We start from the raw sequence: 17,541 nt of genomic DNA, 5'->3' as shown, positions 1-17,541 counted from the left end.
AGCACGGCCGTGAATTAACGTGGGTGCGCAATACGAATAAATGTATCGAGAAGATAAACGAGTTCTCAAGGCATATTATGCAATAACAATTCTGTTCGAAAACACAGAGAATAATTTTTAATCCGTCTTTCTCAAAGAAAGCATCTTATTCTGCGTTAATTAATCAAATCAAGATCAAAGTCAAATCAATTTAGCCGAATTACATTCTACATTCTACGTTAAATTAATTCCACAAAATAATATAATGGAAGTTAGCTCTAATTCATTGTCATACCAATGTAATAAAATTGAATAAAAGATGAATTACGTTGCAATTCATTAAATTACAGTGGAAGGAGATAATTTGTCTCATTAACTATTTACTTATAATTAATGTCGTTATCACAATTCTGCTATCAATACTATGAGAATATTGTCAGAAATTATTATATTTTGCCCATAAATAATACACGAAATAAACACATATATAATCGTATTCATATTTTTTTAATCCTCCGTATATTGTATTCATACATCAAATGATTTTTTTCGATTCCCATTAGCCATACAGTCATACATCAATTGATTTTTCCGCGCAATTTCCATTAGTGTTAATTGAATCTCTTATATCCCTTTCTCTTATCCTCCTCTCTCTCTCTCTCTCTCTTCTTTCCCTTTTTCTCTTCCCCTCTTTCTCCCCAGTTTAAAGTATCAAGTACGTTTTAGAATAGAGATTAAATTTTAATAATAGATTCTATGCCCAATTTAAAATTTCTCTTCAGATAAAAATGTTCGAAATTATTAATCGCTGAATTTTTTCAGTTATCATTTACTTACTTATCAATCATAATCACAGCAATCCTGCGCACTTTGTACAACACGTTTAATTCTTATATTTAATTTTAAAATGTCGCCAGTAGATAAATTAATAGACGAGTGTTTATACGACCAAACTGGCAATTTATTGTTTGATTGTTCTATCACGACGTTTCGACCATATGGTTTCGGTCCTTATCAGGTGAACTAAAATAACAATATTATAAATAATGATAGTCACGTTACAAATGAAATAAACAGAATTATATGCGTTATAGTTAAAAAGTAGAAAGAGAAAAATCCAAATGTCAAACTGACATTGTGTCAACCACTATGTTTGGGATACTGAGAACGACTAAACGACCTTCATTAATCTATCGTATATGTTGTTTAAATTCTCTGTGTCTTTTTGAGAGTTAATAGTGTTGTCAAATTTTTTAATAAAAAACATTTCAGCTATTTCTCTCTTTCTTACGTGTTTTTCAGTATGTAGAATATCAGGCGCTGACAAATCAAAGTCATGATCAAATTCTAATTTATGTTTGCTGATTAGGGAAAGATTACTTGCTACTATACTTGCTTACTATACGTTTTTTTTAATTTCATAATTTTTTGAGAATGTAGAATTTGGAAAGCAGACAAGGAATAAATATAAAATAAAATTGTGCAATAAACGAAAGCAAAAGTAACGATAATCGATTCCATGTCATTATTAATCATGCGGAAAATTATCGTGATTCTTTAAAGGTAAATCCCAGCCTCTGCAAAATTCCTGCATATTCCTATCGTGTCTGAGCGCGCCGATAATTACGTCATTCGCAATAAATCAGAGCTGCGCATCGCTTGGCATTAATTATCCATCAACTGAAAAACGGCTTTACACGCAGAGTTGCGAGAACTTTCGTCCACGGTGAGAAAAATGTCTACTTCAATAAAATGCTCGCACAACACTGATTTATCACCCGTTACTCGCGTCATGACACGTGTTACAGATACGCGTGCTCGTAGGAATCGAGATACGAATGAGATTGAGATAAAAAATATTATTGAAAAAATCACAACGTGCCATAAATCTCGAGGGACAGAGAGCTTCGCGCGTCATCTTTCACGTAAATCGCACAAGTTTACGCTCGTCGAATATGTTTAATGAGAAAATATGTTATTTGATCTTCGTATTTTCTTCATTCTCTTCGCTCGTCTCTCCTCCTTTTTGCCGCTTTCATGCTAATGTAAATATTAAATTAAGCAAGTTCACAACTATCAAACTGTAAATATATAAGTTAAATTACGTTCGCGTCTCAGCATTCACACAGTGTTGACTATTCGTTATCAGATATTGGTGCTGGGTTTAATCATTCGTGACGCGACGAGTAAACGAACAGTCTTTTGTAATGCCAATAAAACTATATATATTTTCTCATTTGCAATCAATAATCGTTTGTAAAGCAATTATTTAGAAATGCTCGTTAAAATATATTCAATTCTTTATATTTACAAATAATAACTGAATCTGCTGAGAATATTTATCATGATCATTACAAATATCGATGATTTTTATAATAAAATTTTCTTCGCTGTTACGATACAGAATCAGGATTAATTTAATAAATAAAAAGAAACTTTATCCTATATATATATATATATATACATATATACAAAAATTCAAAAATTTGAAAACAGGAAAATTTATATGCACAGCAATTTGCTGCAAGCAGAATTCTTCATCTAGATAAAATAATCTCGAGGGGATGATTTATTCTGCGCGAAATGCGATTCTCGAATTAGTGCGCGCGAGATCATCCGTGCGCAAAGATTATTCGTGCGCGTCGTGCGCTTTTCTGCATAATATAAAGGCCGGCGCCTCTCGTTCTCGTGAAGAAAATGAAAATTGTGATTAATATGCGGCAACGCTTAACATGGCGCCCGTTTGTATCCCGGATGAATTATTGTACGGTAAGATATCCGGGAAACCCTATTATCTCGCTGGAAGGAGTGAAAATTCGAAGACTGAAGGTCGAGATGGATTTCGGGCTTCGCCATTTTGCCGAGTTTGCGGCTTCCGCGGGAGACGGCCACCACCCGTTTTCCTCTTCCCACATATTCTCTGTTCAGTTCATCTTCCGAAAATCGTTCTTATTTCGGTTCCTCCAAGCTATCGTTTGTCAGGTCTAGTCTGGTCAAAGAGAAATCTCCTATTACCTGGAATATAATGCGCGATCCCTTATGATTAAAGGATAGAGAAAACAAAAAATGAACCGAATGAGATACCAAATCTAATATATATTTAAACATTTATATAAAAATGAATACTTAAATAAAGAGTTTTCGCAAATTATCATACAAAGTAATAAATAAATATTTTAAAAACATCCCTCTCAAAAAGTTATGCCACAAGTTATATAATTATCATCGTGTCTCATAATGCCATCGGACTTGTACTCGAGATGATGGATGATCTCCTCTGAAGAAGGATATCTAATCCGCGAGTCCATTACCTCGATAGAAAGCACGTGAAAATTCGAAAGCGGAAATTCGGATGAGTTTCGGGCTTTCGCCGAGCTTGCGGTTCCGCGCACGCAATCGCTTTCTTCTTCCTTCCCATGTCTCCCATCCTCATCTACTCGCCTGTTTTTCATGACGTCTGTCTTTCCCATGCGGGCGCGCCGAATTCAACACTGCCACAATTTAAGGCAAGAGGCGCGCGGAAAAGAGAGACCGATTTCGAGAGAGAGATTTGGCAAAGTTAGCGGAGAGAGAAAAGCTTAAAGCTCCGCAAGCGGGAAACGCTGATTCGGAATTCTCTCTCTTTTTGGTGGGGACACGAACACGGCGGGGGCAATGCGGTTAGAAGTTTTCGAGATTGTTTGCCGTGCTAGCCGGAATATAAATCGGGCTTAACTCGTCGGCTCCCTTTTCGTATGGTTAGGCAAATGTGGCTTTTACGAGCGCCGGTAAGGAAACGAATATTTTTAATTCACTTGGCTTTTCTCATTTCTTTCTCCACCGCGTTGTCTAAATTCAGCATAAGGATAGACCATCCTTACATCCCGGCTGCATTACTGATGTCGATATATTTTGCAAAGTATTAGTTTGTATTAGATTGTGTTAGTTATTATTATATTAGTTATATATATATTTTTATTAGTTTATATTTCTATTTAGTTAATTTGATATTGACATATTAATTTAAAATTTTATTTTTCATAATTCATGGCATTTTTTTTCAGATAGAAATTTCATTTTATTCTTTATAACTTCATCTCTGTGCAGTCTTATATTATTGAGATAATTTATATGAAAGGAAGATTAACTGAATATTAATATTTTGTCAGAAACAAAAAACAAGATTCTTTATAATAGTTCTATTTTAAATAAATAGAATATTTTAAATAAATTCTATTTTAAATAATTTTTTTATATTATACATCGATAAAAATTTAGCTGCACATATAACTCGATAGAAGCGCTTCGGTGAAATTGACGATGCGATTCGCGCCTAAAATGCCGGATTCAATAGGATAGGACGAAAGATCTTCGAAGAGAACGTGCGAAGAATAGGAAGGTAGAAGGGTGCCAGAGAGTTGATGGAGAAATGTGTATTGTCTGACCCGCGGGGAGATAGTTACTTATGGTATCCATTTGTGGGCGTCGTCGATTCGTCGTTCCACGGTACGTTCGCGCACAAATGATAATGCACATATGCGCACGCACACGTGCTGGAGAAAGGAGCCGCGGCACAAAAGGATCCCGAGGCGGAGGTGGGGCCGAACCGTGATAATTCTAGAGCCCTTACGATCCATCGTTCGGAGTCCTTCTCTTCGAGCTCGTCGAGAGCCCCTTGCCGAGAGGTTGTAACTGTTGCCCCTTTTCCCATACGGCAATGCACATCGTTTGACAAGTGACGAACTTGCGTTAATTGGGCTCGGTTGAGCCCGACGAGGGCAACCGATCAGAAATGAAAGCTTCACTTTCGATCGCCGATTCGATGATGCTGATATAATCGAGAACATTTGTATCGTTCTACTTCCATTTCGTATTGAAGTACAAGACTCGACAATAAATATTTTGATGAAAAGCAGCGCAAAACAGACAAAAAAAAAAACCTAATAATAAAAGGATTTAATATTTTTTTGATATTACATTTCGTCTTAAAAAGATATCTTATCATTTAATATTTTAGTACTACTTCTGTTTTTTAATTAAAACAGTATATGTATATTTCAAATAAAATTTTCATTTATGCAACAACCCTTTTACTAATTTTTTAAAGACTCCATCCGTAAAAACGATCATTATTGCATATCCCATCAAATGTCTCATCCTTAATACCCAAATCATTAATAATTTTGCTACTTTGATCCCAATGCAATAAAAACTTCATGAAATATGTGCGTTCGTCCTTTCTTTTAATTAAAAATCCAGGATATTCTTCCCGGATATAAGGATAATAGCGTACGCGGCTCTAGTCGTTAAGGAACGGCAGCACCAACATTAATTATCTCGCGATGTTTTAGCGAGGGTAATGCAAACATCATTATAAAATAATAACACGCAGTGTGGCACATTCTATAAAATTTGTTATAAATGTTGTCACAGCGTTTTTCTTATCTTATATTAATATTTATTTATTAAAATCGCGCTTAAAAATATTAAATGTGATACTGAGAAAACTATATATGCACTTGAATATATAATGTTTAGTTAAGTTGCAATTTAAATAAAGTTTATTACAGAGTACCTACCTTCTCTGAATACATCAGTTATCACTCTCGAAAGCTATGCGATTGATTGATTGATTGATATTTCGCGAAACGATCAAACGCATTAACGCTCCATTAAAGCTGTTCACACCTGCACGCGATCGATACAGCTCTGCGTAGGGTAGACTAGCAAGATACCCTTCTACGAGCAAAAGACTAGCAGTTTTACAAGAAAAAAAAAAAAAAAAAAAAAAGAAAAAGATTATAGAGAGCGAAAAACACAGGTCGTAAAGTTAGATTCAAAAAGCGAGATGAAAATTAATCCTGATGATCTCATTAACGTTGTTCTCTGCAGACGTGCATGTCGAAATTACATTCGAACTGTAGCAAACGAAGAAATGAGATGATATAATCCGCGAATCGAGTCAGGGAAACGGAAATTGAAGGAAGTATGATATAGCGTGAACTCGACCGTTTGTAAGTGTAAAAGCATTAAGGTAAGGTGAAAAGGGGAAGCAACGAGGGTTGACACGATAACAAGAAGATGGGGGGTTAAAGTCATAAAAGTTTGAGCGATCAATTACGTTAATTTGCTACCTTAATCCTGAATTTCCTAAGTTATACAGTAATAGTGCGACAGATATCTTGCAAAATTTACGTATTATGACAAATTCTTGAAATTTACGATGAAATATACTCTCAGCTGTTCGGCAATTCCTATGCGGATGTTGTATATATAATCATATATATATAGTTTCAGTTAAATGAAGAAAATTATTTGGCACGTTTTACGCTAATTGTATTAAGTTAGTTTGTGCATTATAAGCTTATCAATATTTTTCGAGAAACTAAAGCTTATTTACACGATAAATTTTCCAATAATTCCAACAATTAAAACTTTATTACACTCTGTGCGTGATAAAATTATATTGTTAGTTGTCATCAAAATATTTATTATCACACATTCAATCTAAAACTTATTTATTATTTATACATTTCTATAGTTATTTAACTATAACTTTTTAAGAAAGTATTTTTCGATTCATGTTTATAGGGAAACATTTTATTCAGAATTAAATTAGAATTAAATTTCCTATAAAATTTCAAAGTCTGGTCGGAACATTTTGGGCCCATCCTTCTTTATATTAATAATTTCATAGTTATCTCGATAAATATTAAATCATGATTATCACTTCTTTTTCATTCGACAGAACAATTAATGCCGATACATTACTCATTTAATATAGGAAAACCGCACGTATGAACATTTTGCTCATAACACACGAAAGAGGTTAATAGATATTTGACCTCGCGGTTTTAGCACGGCCAACAGTAACCACTGTAGCCATTTGACTCTCCATTTGTCTCAGTGAAAGAGCGACACGTGAAGGGTCGAAGATCAAGGCTTGTCGATTCGTGTTGCCAGCGCGCGATTTGCATTTACCATGCATTCTCACCGTAACGCAAGAAGATTCAAACTCTTGTTTTACGCACATACTAGATCGAGAATCACTATTGACATTAAGAATTTCACGATAAGACAGATTTATAAAAATAGATGCGTTTCTTCAAATTTTAATTTATACTAATTATCTATTAAAAAATTGTATTTAGCAAAAGATTACAAGTTTTCTAAAAATTTTCTTCATTTTTCTCTTTTGATCCCTGTTTAATCTTACTTGTTAGAGAATTTTTACTTGACCGTACAAGCAGTTATATTTATATTTCATTTCATGGCTCATGAATTTTAATACCGATGTTATATAAGAGGATCCACGTGGATGATGTATATACACGGATGTAACTTTGTTTAAAGCGCCGTGACAGTATAACAAGACCATGTCGTTACAAGGATATATTTGAGCTTATACTTAGTGGTTAGAGAAGGGCCTGACCTGTGGTATTGGTCTTTCAAATCCAGATCTAACACCTAGACTAACCTTAAACAAAACATGTCACACAGATTTAGATGTCAGATTCAATTCACTGATCAATTTGCCAGCGTCAACAACTGTTATATCTAAATGTCGTAAATAAGAAAACATGTAATTAAAAAAAAAAAAAAAAAAAATTGTAGTATATTGTAGTACATAATAAAAAACGCGCTAATCATCTTTCTATGCGCGTATATCATCGGGATAATTACAGAAGAATCTTCGCTTAATGTAAGATTACTGCATGTCCGTCATAAAGAGTATATCTCTTTAAAAAACATTTACATTATTTTGGGATTTGTATTCTACACGATTTTATTTCCCATCGTCTGATAAAGTGTAAACGCTAATTATTCAAGTTAAGCGGATGTTAACGAGCGCAATTTCATAATTTCGAGAAAATTAGAGAAGGAGAGAAAGTAGCACAATTTTTTCGCTGTGAATGAAAATGAAAACCAGGGTAAAATGAACGGACGACCCAGGAGGGAGAAAAAAAAAAAAAAGAAGAAAGATATGCAATTCGCCGACATAGTCGCGCAAATTGCCGGCAATGTTTTTCAGGCACACTCGAAGCTGTCCGTTTCCCCGGACTCTCAATTTTTCCCGTCTCTTTTTCTTGGCTACAGAGAGCGAGAAACGTTTCACGTTAGGATGAGCCAGGTCAAGTTCACTCCAGCGCCTGGCGACTCTCGGACGGCGCTTTTCGCTGGGAATCGCTTTAAAAACATAGCCTGTCTCTAAAATAAAACCGTCGCCAAGAAAAGCCCATTCTGAATTGGAAAAAGAAATTTAAACGATCTCAACAATCAAGTCGTTAAGAGTTTATAACGCTACGCGCGTTCGCAATTTGACGGAGATGTAAAATATAAGAGAGAAAAATAATTAAAAAAATCCCTCTCGTAATACACATTGTTCGCGTCCTGAGTGCCCTGATGTGTCGCAATGCAGTGTTCCAATTTCCATATATATGGAGCGGAAACTTACACAGGGTTCTCACGTAAAAACTTATGCACCAGGATTACATTTCGCCGATAATTTAATTTACTAATAAGATTAAACGTTTTTCATAACCTGTATACTCTAATTAAAGGCTCTTCCAATCACGTTAGATATTGATCCGTTCCGACAGCGTTTCAAAGAGAAGAAGTTTCTTCTTTCTGCAACTGCTGAATGCAGAATGAATGCCTTACTTCGTGAACCTCTAACTTCGCTTCAGCTTTCTGCTTCGTGCTTTGCATTTTCATCTTTATCGCGTTATAAATAAAACTTACAAAGGGAGAAGATGTGAGAGAGATGAAAAGCGCTGAAGCAAAGAATCGCAAAGGAACGTCTCGCGAAGTAAGGTCGACTTCTCGCGTATCCTTCTTCGTCGACTATCATGAATCATACTCGGCATCGATATACTCGGATAGAAGTATTATGAGTGACGAAGGGAGAAGAAAAGAAGAGGGAAATTCGCGATGAAGGATCAAGTAATCTCGCCAAGGGGAGATCCTGCGCTTGACACTCAATGGGTTACCAACCGTACGCTCGTGCGTAGCGACAACGAAATCGCATTTGCCAGATGACAAAGGCGACAAATTGAAACTCGGACAAGTTTGCCCGCACCGGTCGAGTCGCATTAAAGCGGTAAGATAAGATGAAAGACCGCGTAGACCATCGTCCCTTGATACGCACGCAGTTAACGAAAGAGACGTACACTGTAAATTTTTTTAAAAATTTGAACACATTTTTGTCTGAATTTTCACATGTCCAAAAGAAATTTCAAATAATCTTAATTATCCAGAGTCGCTTTTCTAAAAGTTCAGAAAAGTTTGTCTGCAAATTCAGGACAGCATCCTCTGAAAATTCAGACAGTGTCTGAATGCAAAAGAACTGCGCATACTTTGACTGAAGTTTCAGTCAATTTTTTTTACAGTGTATTGCCGCCGGAGAACATAATGTAGATGTGATTCGACATTGATAAAGTTTGTCGCCCTCCTTCGACATTGCGGGAAACTCGAGACATGCTTGTATAAGTGATGGACGCGGATTAAGATCGATGCATACCAAAACACGCACCTGTCACGCGAATCACGCATACACACATGTACCCTCGATACAACAGAAGGCCCGTTTCGGGAGCTACGACGAGTAACGCGATTACAAGTGCTCCTAATCGTGTGATATTGCGAGGGTCGTCTATTGAGTTGTAACTTGCGCAAGTAGAGATACGTTTTAGTCACGTGATTTCGAACACAAAACTCTCCGGCATGAATCACCCGTAAAAACATCCGATGATTCCATTCGCTAATGTTGAATAAATGAATCTGCCGTACAAATTGATGAACATCAGTATCAATAGAACACGACATGCTTCAAAATAGCGCTTTAATTACTTCGATATTTTAAGGATGTTCAATTATTCTTGACATTAACCGGGAATAACTGACAATGATTATAAGAGTTATTTAAATTATAGAGCGCACGTCGATGTAGAAAATAATATCTATCTGCTATTGAAAATCAAATTAATCTCATCGGATTAATATCTGTATTATATCGCTTTATGCCTATTCGTTTCGATTCATAATATATACATCTTTGCGTCTTTCAATTCGTATTTAATTGTGTCATGAATCTCTGTAAAGAAGTATCACACTGTATAACATGACGTCCGTTATCAGGTTTTAAAATTACAGACAGCCACGTGCCGTGCGATAAGTCCGAGCAGAATATTGCTTTAAGGCAAATCCGATATTGTCTAGACATTATTAGCTGGCCGATATTGTTATCGAAACAGCTGTATCGCGTTTCCTGCGATTTACAATCCTGACGTATCAATCAGACAAAGCACTATTTCCGTGTGTAGGATACTCGGATAACATTACAATTGTATTTCTATTTTATACATTCATCGACAACGTGTATCAGAATTTCCTCACGTTGACAAAATATTGTTTAATAAATATTTTAATATTATAAATTTAATGAAATATTATTCTTGTTGATAATAATTAATATTATTTATTTTTAATCTTGAACATTATTTTAAAATGTTTTTATATTAAAGTTGATATAACGAAAGAAAATATGTGCATTGCATTATGTATTTGGATTAATCTTATAATATTAATATTTCAACGAAATCGATCTAACGTAATTTCCACGAATATAAGCAATCTTGGCGTGAGATATGGGCGCAACTTTATAAGATCGCTTGACGATACTGATAAGCGCTAAGTTACTAGGTATGCTTTCAGAGTAATAGTTGCATGATGGAAACAAACAGCGAAAAGATCGCGATAAATGTCTGAAAAGTAAAATAAGAGGCACGTGTTATATAAGCTGTTTCTGGAATAGATGTGCGCATTTGAAAAATAATAAAATAGCAATTAATTTGATATTCTTCAAATAGCTTGCATCTAAGTCTTGCATTTGAAAATGCAATCTAAAGCTACATATCCACCTTGCAACAAATTCCTGTCAAAAATTCAAGTGTAATGTAAAGAGTCGTATTATTAAACCGCAGGGAGTACAGTAAAGTTGATTGCCTGCGAGCAAATAAAAACGTTAAAAGGAACATGAAAGCCGACTATGCAAAGTACTCGAAGAAGCATCTAATTTATGAACACCATGATGGTCTACGGAATAGACGTGCATATATCACATAGTGAAAAAAAATCGCGTCCTGTTAAAGCAGACCATAAAGAAAAAAATATACATGATGAAACTTGAAATTTTCTCCGTCATGTTTTTATTATACGTTATTTGCGTCTAATATGCTGTTGCATTTCTAAATTAATTTCACGAACAATATTTAGATTATTATTATTATTAACAAAGATTATGAGTATTATTATTATTATTATTATTATATCGTCGTCCTTGAAACGATGCTGCAAATTCAAAGCAAGAATTCGGAGGAAGATTGACATTAGTTGCTTACATTTAATTAAAGAGATAATATTTGCGCATATATATAAGATATTTAAATTACTAGACTGTAGACGAACCTAAGTAGACAAACAATAACAAATTATCTCCGCTTTTAATTAATCATCCCTTAAGTTACTATATAAAGTGGCAGGTTATATCATATTCTATGCTTAAAACACCGAGGCGTAGCCGCGCGGCTTCAGATGCGCGCTTTAAACTCATCTCACGCAGCCACTGATGGACTCATTAGCAAGGGATTCTTCGTTTACTTCCACCCTATCGGTTCTCCTATCCTCGTTCCCGCGATCACGAAAGGCGTCGCTCTCTCGGCGGCGTCTTTCTTAATTGATTATAAAATTGCGACGCGGTCTCTCGTCATCGGTGGATTATCCGTTGGGGATTAAATCGATGATTCATTGCGAGGGGGGAGGGGAGGAGGGGGAAGCTTCCCTTTTGTCCCGATCGAGTCGATTTCCACGGGATAGATAGCCCGGAAGAAACGCGCGAGCGAGCTCCTTCTTCCTTCCGTAGATAGGCACGTAAAATGTCGATCTATTTTCCACAAGACGAAAGCTTGCGCGATTCCGGCGACATTCCGACCTTTTACCGCGACGACGTCGGGTCGGCGTTCCTCCGGATACTCGCCCCGCGCAGACGCGCGACTGCAAGTCGCTTCGAATGCAAGTCCACGCACGCAGGTAATTGTAGTTTTCGACATGTCAAGGGAGGGCGAGGGGGGAGGGGAGGGAGTGCACACGGAAGGGAAAGCGCGGAATGATGATTGATCGTGCGTGCGAGTCGCGTGTGTTACACGGAGGAGAAAACTTGGAGGTAGCTGAAAGCGAATTCGCTTCACTTTCGACGGTCATCCTGAATAAATCATTTTCAAACGTTTGAGGAAAATATAAAATAGCGATAGTCGCGAGTTTGGTGAAGATATTAGCGAAGACTAAAATTGACTTTTTGCATGCTCTAAATTATTTTGATCTAAATTATGTAAAATAAAATAAATCTTTCTCTTTTACCTTTACACAGAATTTATATTATTTTACACTCTTATTAACTTAATCAAATGATGATTAGAATAATTAAATTAAAAGTGAGAAATTTTTTTGCAAGTCAGATTTTTCGTTCTATAATACATTTGAATAAATTGATTAATAATAATGAACGTTCTATTAATCTTTCTTTCCCGAGAGCCTCGAATAATTGAAATTTTATCACACGAGAACTTCAGATTTCAATTTTCTTCAGCATACGTTCTTTTCAGGCACTTGAAATACAAAGCGAAAAGAGAACCGTATTATTTTCGGTATATCACGACGTACCCTTGTGAAAGAATCGACCCTAAACATCGTCAAATCTGCGTCACCCTCCTTAGAACGTAGGATAGTGAATGGGAAATCGTCCTTTCGAAATGCGTGGCTCGTTTTCCACAAAATTTCAAGTCCCAAGTTGAAATTCGCGCGCGCGGGAAGGGTTAAACGTTTATCCCTCTTTTGTGACGTGCTTCGTCTCTTCGCCACGCTCTGTCACTCGCGTGAATAAGCTAAGGTGGCAGAGGGACGGAATGATGAGGAGAAGGAAGAAGAGTAGCAGTGGCACGGCAAGAAAAGGGGGCAACCTCCTAGGATCTTGAACATTACGAGAGGGAATTGCCGGAACGTGAGGGGCTGTAAAGTGCGTGACACGCGTGACAAACGCACCCGGATTAAATGCCGGCCCTCGAACTGCCTTTCCGCTTCTGAAAGATGCCGAGAAGTCATCACGCTCTATAGAAATGATTCCGCGTCGACGAGCAGGTTCGAGATTCGAGGATTAAAATGTACGCATTCGTACATTCAAGTGTTAATCGTCTGCATTTAATGTAGATAAAAGTTTTAATATTAATTAAAATATAGAATTTTTATAAATAAAAAATTAAATATGTTAAGATCATGTAAACACGATTTTGTGCTATTGTATATATATATATATATATATATATATATATATATATATATATTCTTATTTATATAAAGTTTATTTTTTTATATTTTAAAATGATAATAACTACACAATCTCTAACATTTATATTAGTATTTTCACAAGATTTACCCATACACATATATATTTAAAATGTATGAATGTACAGATCGCGTTTTATATAGCAGACTTCTTATGTATCTTTCTTAATGATAGGATGATCCGGAAGCTCCTTCACATCGTCTTCTCTGAACGGCACGTGGATCTTCTTTTCGTCGTCGACGGCTTTCATGAAATAATAAAATCCTCTCTTGTATCAAAGCCTGGAATCCTGAAGAAATGATATAAATCCATCGTCAGTGCGTCTTTCGTTTCTTCGTACTTTCACCTAATCTCGAAGATCTCTTTCCCTTGCTTTTTATTACGTATATGTTCTTAATGTGGATCAGAGGCAGAGGTGGTTCTTGTCATCAAGAACAATCCCAGATGCTATACACATGTCTTAAGCGGTTCACGTATTTTTATCAGTAATGACAGAAATAACATATAATTATATTTTCGAAACAATGTTGACAAAATTTCTTATAAAAGCAGAGAGATATTTTATATTACTTTTTTAAGATTTGTATTCGTAAATCTTATAATTGTCATGTCAATATAATCATAATTTTTTTAATTAATACTTGCTATGTTCAATTTCATTATAGTCTCAAGTAATAAATAATACTTATATGATTTCGATGAAATGAATATAAAACCAAAAGGATTCTTCGTGATTCTTGATATTGGAAACAGACGTCTTTATTCTGTATATATCAAACTTTCTCTTTGTGTATTTTTATATTTTATTCTTGCTTCTTGAAAGTAAATAAGTAGAGTTTTTACAGTTATTATTTAAGTAGAATTTCCGTTCCGTTTCATGCTCATCCTGTATTATTTCGATACAAGAATAACAGAAGAACATCCGACGTTTTGATACCTCAAAAACTTTCAAAACGGCAAAACTCGAGAGAACTACCGAGAACAGAAATACGCGAGCCTTTTGATGCCGTGCCCCCGTATTTCTCTCTTTTGTTTTTGCAAGGCATGGTCATATTCGTGGCCTGTATCCGTTGTATTGTGATAATAATTCCCCCATCGGTGTTCCAGATTTTGCAAAAGAACATCCAGGCAGATTAAAACCTCCATTCTCCTCCGAGATGATTAGCCTCATTGAACTTATGCTCTATTTACTGCAAAAGCATCTCTCTCAACCGAAGATAACAGAAGGTAATGTTCACCGGATAATGCATATAATGATATTAATGATTTATTAATAAATTTAGCAATAAATTAAAAAAAAATATAATAACAATAAAGTTTCAAGACAATAAAGATAATGGCTTTAATCACGAAAAATGTAAAAACAATTTTCTTATCTAGTTAATAAAGTTGATGGAATTTTATCAATTTTGATGATTTTGCATTTGGTGTTACTTATAAATGTAAAAAATTTTACTAGTCTTTACATTTTGTTAATCTTGTCAAAAAAGTGAAAAATAATAAAAAACGTTGCAAGTATATCGGAAGTAGTCAAATGAGTCTGGTATCTCAACTCGCTTCAACAATACATTTATAATTAATTGACAGGGGAAATTGACTCCTTTCTTGCAGATTATCACTCTTTATAAGATGTAACGAAAATGTATTTTCCGAATCGTTAGTACACATCTTGCGTGACTGTGAAGATCAGACAAGATCCTCTTCAAGGTACAGCACTTTATCTTCGTTACGTCGCTACCGAAAGAATCTCCGAGTTTAAGGCCACCTTCTATCATCCCTCTTTTCCTTTTGCCCGCATCTTTTTCATACAATAGGTAATGCATGTATTCAAAAAGTACGTATAACTTATTGCTAAAAATATACTGCAAATATAATGCAGACATTTGTCGACAATACATTTGTAAATGATAACTGCTTTCCAGTTGTATATTTCTAAATTAATATCCTTTTTAAAAAGCTATTATTAGCATTTAAAAGACTCAGTTTTAATTTCGAAATATCATAAAGCGTAAAAATTGTAAGTTAATGTTTCTTTGACATTTACGTAATACGTTTTGATATTTTATACAAAAAGTTGTTGCTTTCAAAACTTATATCAAAGTGCTTTTGTTGACGAGAAAAGTCGATGCAATTCATTTGTGCATAAGCTGTAAGAGTTATGATTTTTTTTGGATCTGCCAAATGTCATATTTTACGACAGTCTCCACAAAGGATTATTAGTCTCCGCAAAAAAAAACATGAAATATGATGCTCTGAACTTTCTGTCCTTATATAACCACTCTTATGTTTTTAATAATAACGGTAAAAATATAAATTAAAAAAGCAAATATCAATAATAATTTTACAAAAAAACTGACAAATAAAATAACGATATAAATCACATAGCATCATGTATCTACTTATACTTGAAGAGACCACATATCTTTATTCTGGGTTATAAAAGGGAAGACTGAGCTCCAGAGGCAAAAAGGGCTCTCTCCCCTCATGTTGTGATGTAGTTTTCTCGAGGTTATAGGACATTGCCAAGGTCATTGCACGGATCACAGTCGCCCGCGCCCTTGATGCGGAATAATAGATCACAAGCTGCAAGGAATCCTTCCAAGGATTTTCCACCCAACTCCCACGAACCATCTTCGTCAGTGGTCCGTCCTATGAGTCAGCGTGTCACCATGGATACAGGAACATCCCTCACTCCCCGGGACAACGGAGATATAGGTGCGTGTACACAATTTTCACTCTCTCTCCCTCCGTGTTCTCCCAACGCTTTCCGCGTCGCACAGACCTCTGCTTGACCCCTTCGATATCCCGCGACGACCTCATAAATACAGGATTAATTGCGAGCGTATTTAATTTTAACGTTTGCGTGAAACAGCGTCCGCCCGTTCGTATAATTCTCCGTCCGACAGCGGGAATCGTCAATGAGCTTTCGTTTATCTTCGTCAATTAAAAGATGGATATTTAGATTCGAAATAAATGTTACTTTTGTTTCAAGACAATATCGTAATTTTAACGATTGAACGTATTGAAAGTAATCATATATTGTTTGATCTTGCAAATCATATTGTTGAATATTATATTTAAAAATTAACAATCATAGAATATTTATTCAAATCTTGTAAAGATTTTCTGATCTTTCAAGTATTTGTGTTCAAAATTCCAAAAGATAAAAGGAATATTTCAAGATTTTTTGGTGCAACTTTTTTGAAAAATTTTTTTTTATTATGTGCCTTTACTAAAATTCTAATGCTAAAATTCTGATGTCTAAAATTGACAATAAAGGATATTACTGCATGTATTCAATATTTGTTAATATATTGAATATATATAAACACATAATTTTCACTTGCCTGCTTACAATATAGGAAGAAAATAATCAAAGAGAATTTTTTTTTTAAATTGAGAGTAGACATTCTGAATCAATCGTAATCATAGGAAATTATAGATTATTAAATTTTTATTGTCGCAAATAAATCGAAGTCACTTTATAACACGAGGTAAATAGAGAGACGCTTTATCTGGATCGTACTCTGACATCGCGTTTATAAATAACTTCTTAATAAATATTGTCAGAGAGAGAGAGAGAGAGAGAGAGAGAGAGAGAGAAGAATAGATATCGATGGTCGTAATACGGATGTCGCTGCACCAATCTCGTTCCAACGAAAACTTACTGCCGCCATATAACAAATCGAGCATAGTATCGCATTCGAGAATATATTCCTGCTTGATAGAGAAAGTGTCCATTTCCCGTATCCTACGATTCCGAGGACCAAATGGAACACAATAATGTTATCGACCGTTACGACACCCTCGTAGAAATGCAGCTTGGCAAATCCGTGTCGCGTTGTATTTCCGCAGACGGATATACAAGTCGTACGAAGTGTTATTCAATATTTAATGATCGCTTTAATTTTCATAATGGGAAATATACGGGAAAGCCCCTCTCAAGTCGCACAAATGTTTCCGACGGGATATACATACAGAATGATAAACCTGTGTCTCACTCAAGCAATAAAGAGAAAGTTATCGCGAGAGTAAGCAAAGATAAATAATTTTTTTCATAAATAAAAGATGCACCTATCGCCATATCGACAGCATGCAATAAAGAGAATTTATATCGCGCTACGTTATTCTTATCGAGAGTCGTTTTGCGAAACAAATACATAGCAAACATTTAAAACTATTCTTCT

The 17,541-nt window shown here is 35.2% G+C and overlaps 1 protein-coding gene across 7 annotated transcripts in view; it reads right to left on the bottom strand.

Annotated features, from left to right (window-relative positions):
- The window catches only part of LOC126850493 (protein tincar), a 108,834-nt gene that overhangs the window by 33,898 nt on the left and 57,395 nt on the right, over positions 1–17,541 (bottom strand). The window contains exons 1-2 of one of the 7 annotated variants that reach the window (XM_050593574.1): positions 1,114–1,142; positions 817–1,002 (exon numbers count right to left, since the gene is read on the bottom strand). The exons of 5 other annotated variants lie outside the window; for them this stretch is intronic. The gene's annotated coding sequence lies outside the window, so the exon portion shown is untranslated. Of the gene's footprint in view, positions 1–816; positions 1,246–17,541 lie in introns of those variants that run through there. One more of the 7 variants, XM_050593573.1, reaches the window with a different exon arrangement.

The sequence above is a fragment of the Cataglyphis hispanica genome, chromosome 6, assembly GCF_021464435.1.
Source record: "Cataglyphis hispanica isolate Lineage 1 chromosome 6, ULB_Chis1_1.0, whole genome shotgun sequence".
Taxonomy (NCBI): Eukaryota; Metazoa; Arthropoda; class Insecta; order Hymenoptera; family Formicidae; genus Cataglyphis; species Cataglyphis hispanica.
The sequence above is the reverse complement of the archived record's forward strand: the minus strand, read 5'-3'. Positions and strand labels throughout refer to the sequence as shown.